Genomic DNA, 11,201 nt, shown 5'->3' on the forward strand with positions numbered 1-11,201 from the left:
AAAGGCCAGAGATTTCAAAATCTTGGTGAGGTTATGTAATGGGTGAAGTGGAAGATCTAGCATAGTTGAGAGGGAAAAACTCTAAGAGACAAATATCAGCAAATGACTATATGAAGGAAACAGAGCACCCCCACCCTACAGACTCACCTAACCCAAACATGTCTAAATCCCAAACTCTTGCTGTGCTGGAAACTTCTTTACTCCAAAAGAGTTCCCCTTTAGTTAGCTAAGGCAAAGGACAGAACTGAACTGTATATCCAATCATTGATTTATAGTGGTGAACACCTGAAACATACAGTATTATATGTGAGGCTATTTAAATACAGCTACCACCCATTCTGGTATCATTCCATCTCATGAATGTTGTCACTAAAACTTATCTTTGTAACTTTAAACCCTCTTGAGGAAGACAAAGACAAAAACAGTACTTGTGGCTGCCTGTGCTTTAACCACTACACAGATGCTGGAAGGACTTCAAAGCTGTTTGTGAACTTTCCAGACAGTAGTGATCCATCTTCTTATGGTTCGTTCTTCTCTCTGTGCTGGCCTATGGGTGTCCCTCATACACTTCCCTCCTTGCCTTCATTGCATTATCTGAACAGGACCATGCCTACTACTGCTCTAGCTTCTCTGGAAGTGGGATCACTGCTCCAGTTTGCTCTTATTCCAAAGCTCGCTGCTGCTCTGCCTGACAGCCCAGGAGAGAGATGGCTTAAAACTTGTCTAGGAACCCTCTAGCTGCCTGCTAAGGAAGCCCTCTCCAAACAGTGGAATCTCCACCCCTTGCTTTCTCTGCACTTGAGATTGTTCTCTTCCACTTCCTGGACACGTTCCTTCTGCCAACTTTAACTATGTGCAAGAATCTTATTTTTCTCTTATTTCCTTTTCTTATAAAAAAGAAGCAACCTCTTAAGGAATTTGATTGCAATCTTAGTTGTCATTCTATGGAAACTGGGCATTGCATTCCTGCCTTTATGGCCCTCGAGCTCCCTCTTCTGCTGATTTTGTGATTCTGCTCACCTATCTTCCTTCCTTTCCAATTTTTTTCCCTTGGATCTCTTCTTTCTTTTTTATTCCATTAATTATTGACATCCTGCTTCATTTGCTCTAGTTTCCATACTTTCCACTTGTCCTAGGGCTATGTCTTAGAAAGGAGCTTTGTCTGGTTAGTTCTGAGAGTTGAAAGGCTCTTGCTGCTGGTTCCTTCGGATCTTTTTACCTGCAGACTGGGTCAGTGGAGTGTAAAACCTCCTCCAAGTTGCAATCCTTGTTCTCACTTTCACTCTTCAAGGATTCAGTGAGGACCTCTTGTGCAGATTGTGGTATACATTGAATCCTTCTTTGTTTGCTTTGTCTTTCTGCAGCACAGCTATTGATATAATTCAGCTGAATAATGGTACTCCCTCCTACTCCAAGATTAACTTACTGTAGATGTTACAACAGACTTGGGGGAATTTTTCTTTTTAATTGCTATTTGGTTTTAAAGATATAGTAGAGAAAGGTTAAAATGATGACAACAGTGATACTTTTTCCAACCCACTTCAGTGATGGAGTTAAGCTATTTATCAACCCTCACACCCATTTCATATTGAGGAAATTTAAAACACACCTTTATAAGGTGCTTTATATGATTGTTGTTATAATTGATGATATTGATGGTGGTAGTTGTGGTGGTAATGATGACACTGTTTTATGGTGCCAGGGATCAAGCCCAAGTATATCCCTAATCCAAGATGAGAAAACAACAGTCTAGTAAAGGTCTTCCATAGAACCCACATATTGTCCCAGAAGCACTATAAGAAGTGAAATCTGAGTATTGAGCTAGAAGTAAGCCTTGAAATCTTCTTTGTTTGACCCAAAAGCCTCTCTATAATTGTTGCAAGTCAGCCCCTGAAGAGGTTTACTGATGGAGGGATGGAGGATGAGGCCTTTCTCCTCCAGCTCAGACCACACGTCTGTTACCCTGTTCAGTTGGCGGTTCTGAGGTGAATGAGGTGGGAAGAAAGCCAACAGGCAGTCAGGCTTCCAAAGAAAACAGCTATTTATTCTGTGAAGAGGCCAAAGCCAAAAGGCCTATGAATAGGCCCCAGGAAAAACTAGCCTCTCGCCTTCCACAAACCCTTGCTTTTATGCCCCCGAATCAGGTACCACCCAATGGTGGGATCAGGTACCACCCAATGGTGGGAGCAGAATCAGGCACCACCCCAGGATGAGAGCAGAATGCCAGGTCACACCCTAGGGTAGGGCACAATCACTGATCAGGGTAGGGTCATTAACTTAATAATCCCATTTAAATGTTTACATACACAACATATAATAATATAAATGTGGTAGAAAGGCAGACTGAAATCAAGACATATTGTCACAGTCATGCAACTCTACACAACTGCAACTAAGGTTATTGAGGTAGCAGAAGGTTGAGTAGAAGTTGAATCAAAGAGCAATAAAAATGAATATGCAGTTAGTTGAAAGAATGAGAGAGAGGACATGAGGTCTCCCTGATTTTAAGAAAGTGAAAGAAACCAGTGGCTACAGACGTCAGGCACAAGAAATAGCTAGAAGTAATGAGGCACATTTTCATCATGTGTAACATCTTATACCTGATCCCTTGCACCAATGGACTCTCTCAGCACTATAGCTTTGGTGGTTTCCCAAGCATGTATTTATGAAATCCCATAATACCTTTATATGAGGCCCCTTTTAGAGAGAGTCACAGAAAGAAATGAACACCTATGTTTATTGTAGTGTTTAACCCAATACTTAGCAATGAAGATAACTGAAATGTTCAGTAATAGATGAGTGAATAAAGAAGTATTGTATATATACAAAATGGGATACTATGCAGCTATATGAAAAGATGAAATCATGACATTCACTGAAATATGGATAAACCTTCAATACATTATGTGAAGCAAATAAATCAGGGGTGGACAGATACCAGATAATTTCATTCATCTATGGTATAGAGAGACAGAACAAGAGAATAGATAGCACCAAACAATGACAAATCTTTGACCTTGGATCACAGAACTGAGATCATCCAGCACTGGGGAAAAAGGAGGAAGGGAATGATGAGGTGAACTAGGAATGACAAAAGGGGTCCTGGTGGTGTGTCTTGGGCACTTCGAAGATGGTAGTGTGCAGTAACTATGTCTATCAATACCATAAACTTAATATCATTGTAAGAGATGCTACTTAAAAAGTAAAAGATTATTTTCTAATAGAGAAAGTCACAAAAAGGTTAATTAGGACACTGCAAGCTTCAGAGGGATTTTTTAGATTTTGTTCTATATGCAATGCAAAGTCATAAAAAACTATAGGATGCATGTAACTTTTCAATAGAGCTCAAAAGTCTCACTTTGTTACATTTAAAGAACTAAAATGTACTCTTCTGGCCACAGAGAAGATGAACAGCACAGTATATTGAATATTTTTATTGCACATTAGGAAAAGAAAGAGCCATGGTTAGAGTTCAGATGGTGTCCAGGAAGGGAGGAGCATGGTTTGGAGGTCAGAGGACTTGGACTGGGCTACAATAAAAAAAAAAGTCTGCATGGTTCTTGCTCAGCAGGCTTCTAGAAACTCTGAACTTTCTTCACATTAAAGCCTATGACAAAATCAGAAGAACCACAGTTCCGGTCTGAACAGAGCAGCACATTTTGTTTAAGAGGCTACATTTCTTTTAACAGCATTCAAGACTTCACAAGGTCAGGCAGGTTCACCTGTCAAGGTATTTTGGGTGCTAATGACTCCCCTTTCTCACTACTCATATCAACTGCTGCCTTTTGTCATAGTCACTGGAGCTTTGTGATAAGTCTCCTGAACAATGTAATATTAGATACTTTTCCTCTTTTCTTTCAAACTTCAGCCAAAAATATCAGGGAAAATGGAAGAAAAGATGAGGTTGGTGGCTCGGGGGTTATTTTTATCTATTGTGCATGGAGAAAACTTGCATAAAAGCTAGCTTTCTGGACAGTATATATTCAATAGAAATACAGAGCAGAGTCACTGTTCCAAACTTCACCAATGATTAAAATCCAAGATTTCATTTAAAATCTGCCTACTTATTCTGTTTGCGATTATTACAACAGGGATTATTTCAACAGGGATTACCTGTTGGAAGGGCAATGGAGGGCCGGGTAGGGGCATCTCTGCAAGGAGGTCACAGCAGCTCCAGTCAGTTCAGGCTGAGTATGATGATGAAGAGACAGGAAGATCATTTAGCAGCTTACCCTGCAGTTCTTTTTTTTTTTAATTTTTATTTCTATTTATTTATTCACTTATTTATTTTGTGAGACCCACATTTTTTTCTGTTTTATTTTTAAATTTTTGTATTTAAGCAGTATGACTACATACATAATTGCAGTTGGGTTTCAGTCATAAAAAGAACAACCCCCCCCTTCACCTTCATCCTGCAATTCTGAGGTGTACTACATACAACCAGCTGTCAATCTAGTTAGGAAGCAATAGAACTTCTAAGGCCTCATTCCACAGCCTCTGGAGACCAATCAATTGAGCGATAAAAAGACGGGTCCCCCAAAAATGCCTATTGACAAGTTGGCAGGTTGCACTCTAATAGATTCATATCCTCTGTGTAATATTCTTGCCTGCTGCTTGGTCGCAGGAATGGTTTTTCTGAAGAAACAGAACAGAAGCATATTCTGAGGCAGGGTGGACACCAGAGTGGTCAGTACATCACTTGAAATGGTCACCTGGGTGCACTCAGTCTTACTGAAAATCGAAATGAAAGGTATCTGAGAAAAGAAGTTCAAACAGTCCTTATGTTACACTTGGGACAAGTGTCCCTATCCAGAGAGCTGCCATATTTCCTTAATCTTGAATTCAGCTCTTAACTTTTTTGAGGAATTTCTGAGAGACTCTTCTTTTTGTTTTTATTTGGCTTTTTTCAGACTCTTGTTTTTATTTTTCTTTGTTTTTTTTTGTTGTTCTGTTTTGTTTGTGATTTATTTGGTGGGGGGCTGGTGCAGGTTCACACACAGCAATGCTAAAAAATAACACATGGCATTGCTTAGGGAAGCATTTGGAATGTTGGGATCAAAATCATGTCAACTATATCCAAGGCAAAGGCCTTACCCACTGCAGTCTCTCTGAAACATGCTTCTAATGAAACTATTTTTTTGGTAAATATGCTGAAATATGCATCTGATGAAACTTTTGTCTTGATAAATATATAGATATGTTCCTGGTCCAGCAGGAGTGATATCTGAGCACAGAGTCATGAGTAACTGCTAAATAATGCTGGGTGTGCTGGCCCCTAAATCTATCTTCTTGGTAATATTTTAATCTTTTCAAAATTATTAGCAAAGTTTGTAACTTACTTTCTCTGCGGAAGCATGTTAATGGAAGCACTCTGAATTTAGTCTCAGCTCTAAGAATATGGCTCAATGGTCACACCTTTGAAATAGTTAAAAACTTTCTGGAGCAGGAAAGGGATAGAACAACAGGGAAATAGTAAAACAGATAGGTAGATAGATGCCTTTGTTGCATACAGTTCACCCTAGTTCAATTTTCAGGACCCCAATATCCCCTAAACACTGTCAGAAGTAATCCCTGAGTGCAGAACCAGGATTAAGCCTTGAATTTCTGACAGGTGGCCCTAAAAACAAATTTAAAAAATGTATGTATGAGGGAAATAGAGAGCCTGTTTAGAGTACAGGCGGGGGTCGGGTGGGGAGGAGGGAGATTTGGGACATTGGTGATGGGAATGTTGCACTGGTGATGGGTGGTATTCTTTACATGACTGAAACCCAAACACAATCATGTATGTAATCAAGGTGTTTAAATAAAATATAAATAAATAAATAAATAAATAAATAAATAAATAAAAAGAAAACATGTATTTTCCGACCTTTAAATTTTCACAATCCCTATACTCTATTTCTCTGAATCTGTGTGCAGATCTTCTTTCCTGAGCTTGTACTACTTTATCTAACAAAGTAAAACACAGCACACATGTTTACATTTTTTTTAAAGTAGATTAACTCCCACTAAATATACAGTTTCCCACACTACCACAGATGATTGTTTTGCAAACCGTTCGCTAATAGAAACACAACATGAGCTGCCATTCTCCCATCATTCTCTGACAGTTTCCTTGTTGCTCAACTGAGCATGCCATGACTGTAAGTAAATAATTCCTTGAAAGGCTAATAAGGAATTGGGACTAGTACTATAAGGCTACCTGTGGTCCAAGCAAGACCAGTGAGAATTTTTTCCATGGAGATGGAGTTCTCGATGACGTTTGCAAAGAGAGCCAGACTGTGGGCAATTAGAAAAGAAGCAGATGAACAGAATGAGACAGACCTGTCAAATTCACAGGAAGGATAACATGGCTTCCTATTGCTCTTTACTGCTTCCATCTCCATGGAGTTCAGTTGTTTTCCTTTGCTTCTAGTTCCCCTGACCTTTCTTTACAATCAATTTCATTCTTGTTTATATACTCAAGTGATTCCTTGCTACTTAAAAAATAGAATGTTCTCAACTAGTTCAAAACTAATTATTTCTCAAAACCACTATGAGTCACAGCTTATGTCCAGCACTTTAGGCCCCACCTGTCTGACACTAGACAAATATTGTCTTTTGAGCCACTTCTAGTTTTGAAAATCTGTGAGGTTCCTGAAGAAGTCTTCTAGATATGAGAAATTTTTCTTCCCAAACCCAGCCCATTACAGAGGGCATCACACCAGAGTACATAACTCAATGCAATGCCATGATGTTCTTGCAAAAGTACCTTACATTGTATATTCCAATAGTTGGTGGTGCTTGATTAGTTAAATTTTGTTTTGAAACCACAACCAGCATATTGAGATAGTGATGTTGGCCGCTGCAGTTATGTGGGTCAAAAGAATAATGATTTAGGTTTTAGATTTAAGTGGACCATACAGAAGCATTGACTGAAATTGGATCAGGAGACTTCTGCCTGTACAATATTTGCATACACAAAACACAAACAACTCTATTATATGAGCAACGAATTAAGTTTCAACTTTTAAACAGAGAGCCAATTTGCTGCCTCCAACACTTAGATTAGGCTATCAACTTATTTAATTCACTATCAACACCTTCTAGGAGTTTAGATGGCGGGTAGAAGGTAAGTTTGGAGAGGAGGGGAGCAATGCTGAGGCCCATAGTGGAGGCATTTTGTCCCAGGAAGGGGCAAGCTTATAGATGGAATCCATCATGGCCAAAGCTAATCTACAGATATTTCCTACTGGTCCAGAAAAAGTTATTGTCACTTTAGATATGATATGCTTAGAAAGAATTTTAAAATTATAATTTATTTAAAACTTATAAACAGGGTGGCTATGACTTATTCTTTTAAGCCCTTGCATGAGTCTCTCTTGGCTTTTTTCACTCTGGAGAAGCCCATATTCTCTACTGAAAATGTTTCTTCTTTCTTCTCTCCTCTTACATATTTCTAAGTAAGTAAGTTTCATTAGATAAATACTATCTAATTTTACATTTTAAATGGGGTCATGCAGAAAGATATGGCAGGTAAGGTGCTAGCCTGTCATACAACCAACCAATTTTTTGGTTTCCCCATAATTGTATAATTTTCCAAGGACTATAAGGAGAAATCCCTGAGCTCAGAGTCTTAAGTACAACTAGATATGGCTAAAAACAAAACAAAAATTGAATGAACAGAATGACATAATAATCTATTTTATTTCTGCTTTAGAAGACTGTGAAGTATTTTTGTATCTTTATCATTCTGTTTGTATTTAAAAATAGAAAGCACTATATTAACTAATGCATACCAGGATCATGATTTTATTTTGATATTTAGCTGACCTTTGTGACTGCAAAGTAATATCTCCTTTATTCTTACAAATCCCTACATGAGATTCCCTGCAGCCTTCCTCCACTGATAGACCAGGTAATTCTCTACTTGGCATTACAGTGGTGATCAACATCATTCAGAAACTTGTTAGAAATGCAAAGTATGGGCCCCAGGACAACTGAATAAGAAACTCTGGGAGTATACCAAAGAGTACTCCCAACAACCAGGCAACTCAGCAACAGTCTGCATGCAGGGCAGATCGCTCTGCATTTAATGATATGCTGAAACTAGAGGATGCTCCACATCAGCCTGACATCAACGTAAGAAATGCACAGAATCCAGAGCCTTTAAATATAAAAGTCTGATACCAACTATAGCTAAAGTGTGAAAAAGTTTTACCGGGACCTTAAGAATGACTGGAGTTGGATAGACTGGTATGCCTGGAACCCAGAGTCTGTCTTATGCCTATAAACTTTTGGGGTGAGACCTTTTTGTAATCAGGTCAAGGATTTTTTTTTCCATTTTCTCCATTTTTCTGGATCTATGCAAACATTGGCGATTGCCACTATCACACCTTTACTATATTTTTTTACTCTTATCCTTTAAGGAAAAAAAATACAACTTACTGAACTTAAAAAAAAATTACTGTAGTAGAATGCCTGTCTCGAATACAGGCAGGGGATGGGAAGAGGGGAGGGGGTAATGTTGCACTGGTGAAGGGGGGTGTTCTGGTTATGACTGTAACCCAAATATGATCATGTTACTTAAATAAAAAATATATTTAATAAAAAAAAAGAAACTCTGGGAGTATGGCCAACAATCTGTGTCTTAAAAGTCCTTCAGGGGTGCTCGCTTCGGCAGCACATATACTAAAATTGGAACGATACAGAGAAGATTAGAATGGCCCCTGCGCAAGGATGACACACAAATTCGTGAAGCGTTCCATATTAAAAAAAAAAAAAGTCCTTCAGGGGACTCTTAGGCTCCCTGAAGACTGAGAATGGCTGCATTTACTAAACTTAAATGCTAAATAGAAAGCATAGAATGGTCACCTTATTTGGGAGGAACATGGAGCTATTCTTGAGCTACTTGTATGAAACATATCTGAGCACTCTGTGTGATCTCTGGTCATGCCAGACTCTGTCAAGGAATCAGAAACTAGGACCAAACTAGCTTCCTGGGTACCACGGAGATCTGAACTTTCCGATAAACTTTCCAAAAAAATTTATATCTCAGAACTGATCTTTTCAAAACTCTTCATCCTGTAATTAACTCCTTGTCTCATACTGAATGTCATTATAACTACACTTTTTACAAACAGCAATGTAAAGGAAAGTTTTATAACAGAAGGCCTAGGGAATATGCTCATATACCCGGGTTTATGCAATGATGGTTGTGGAAGTGGTGTTGTCCTATTGGAAATAATTGTCTTTCAGCAGGAATGAGGCAGGTTTATATCAAGATTTGAAGGAGACCCTTAAAAGTAACTTTCTCTACTACAAATATTAAAGCAATATTTTTCTTCTCTTTCCCAACTCTAAGAATGTCTGGAGTCACTTGCATTAATGTTTGCAATAAATGTTTGAGGAGCAAATATATATTATTGTTTTGCAGTGATTAGATAGTTTTGGCTTAGGAGACTAGAAATCAGAAAGATACAGACTTAAGCCTGATATACAGCTTACTTGTATATATTTTGTAATCTTAGGTAATGACTTGAACCAACTTAAACTTTCTAGAGCCAGAAAGGTTTTATAGTAGACATAATATTTATTTCATAGGGTTGTTGTGATTCTTATAATAAAATAATTTATGCTTACTGAATAATGGAAGGTTGCTTTTTTCTCTCCTATTTTCTCTTCTAATTACTATCTATAAGAGCCCCTCTTCATAGGGGTAAATGAAATGTGTCCCCTCATAGTTTCCAGTTTCTAATGATCCTAAAACTTAATAACGAAAACTTTCATAGACTTAAACCACTTCATTCATCTATAAATATTGATGCTTTGCAACCTGTATTCCTAGAATATTAGAATCAGAAAGGATTTTTAAATGTAAAATAATCCATTTATAATTCATTTATAAGTGAAAAGGCAGTAGTCACAAAAAATAAGGTAGTTCAAGTAGCAAAACACAGATTAAAATCTATTCCAGCCATTACCAGATGTGGCCCAAAAAGCAAAACATGCTACTATTACTACTGATGATGATGAGGAGAGGGATGATGATGATGATGATAATAAAATAAATATTTATTTCCTACATCTTTCATCCTATTACATAACAGCTGAAATTTAAGGGATCATAATTTTTTTTTGTGATTAGCTTCCTACTAACTGAGAAAAGAGAGCAGCTTTGAATCCCTGGAGTCTTGGCTTTGAAGTTCTTGGCCCAAACAACCAAGTATGTCCCCAAGCCCCTGAGCACTGCTTGAGAGGTCCAAATAAACAAATAAATTTTAATCAAAAAAGAATCTGTTTTTTCTCCAACTTCATCTTGACTGTAGATTATAGACCTAATATTTTTAATCCAAGGGTAAATGAATAAGCATGATTATGGTTGAATTTTAGGGACAAGAGCAAAACAATTCCATGAATCTCAAATTATCTTTTAAAAGTGATCATCATTGTGAAGTCCAGTAAGGAAACATAAGTACCCTCCCAGACCACCCAGACAATCCTGCATCCTGGAACATCCAGCAAGAGACCAACAGCATGAGCCAGAAAGAAGGCTAATTAAAGCGCACTGCAGAAAATAAAGCCAACCACCTGCATCACCAACATCAGTGTTTATTTGAAGTACTGAGGAAAGAAAAGAAAAAAAGAAAGAAAATACCACTATTGTAGATGATGCCAAGAAAGACAAGCTGTGGTCTCTTTGATGCTCCACCAGAGGACAGCTGCAACAAGCAGCAGCCAGGTCTAAAAACATTGCACTGTTCCATTGGGAGGTCAGAACTAGTATCAAACTTTATTAGATAAAATTGGTAGGATGGACCTGAAAAACTGTGCATGTTTAACTGGACAAAGAGCAAGATTCATTTAAGTCAAGTGTTTTTAAATGTGAGACTTCTGTATGAACTGTATTCACCCTGCACTGGAATAGCAATGAAGGAGTACCATAGACTGCTGTTTCACACTAATGATAACATAGAAACATAACACAGAAACATAGAACCAGGTGGATGAGACAGCTGTGTGGACAAGAGTCAAACTAAATAGGAATCCTTAGTGGGTGAGTGGAAGGCTCTATTCAGAGGGTGAGGTTCTACAAGTTCCTGTTGCCAATCACAGCCTCTTGGGCCTATCTCCTAACCTTGATGATTTTATTTGGGTCAATATAATATCATCCTCAAATGACCTGTCTGTTAGCAGAAACTGAACTTAGCAGAAAATCAGAA

The 11,201-nt window shown here is 38.0% G+C and overlaps 1 non-coding gene across 1 annotated transcript; it reads left to right on the plus strand.

Annotated features, from left to right (window-relative positions):
• The first annotated feature begins 8,646 nt into the window (after positions 1 to 8,646).
• LOC125995318 (U6 spliceosomal RNA) lies at positions 8,647 to 8,753 on the plus strand. Its single transcript, XR_007490862.1, has one exon. It is a non-coding gene; the product is annotated as a U6 spliceosomal RNA (small nuclear RNA).
• The last annotated feature ends 2,448 nt before the right edge of the window (positions 8,754 to 11,201 follow it).

This window comes from Suncus etruscus, chromosome 17, assembly GCF_024139225.1.
Source record: "Suncus etruscus isolate mSunEtr1 chromosome 17, mSunEtr1.pri.cur, whole genome shotgun sequence".
NCBI classification, from domain to species: domain Eukaryota; kingdom Metazoa; phylum Chordata; class Mammalia; order Eulipotyphla; family Soricidae; genus Suncus; species Suncus etruscus.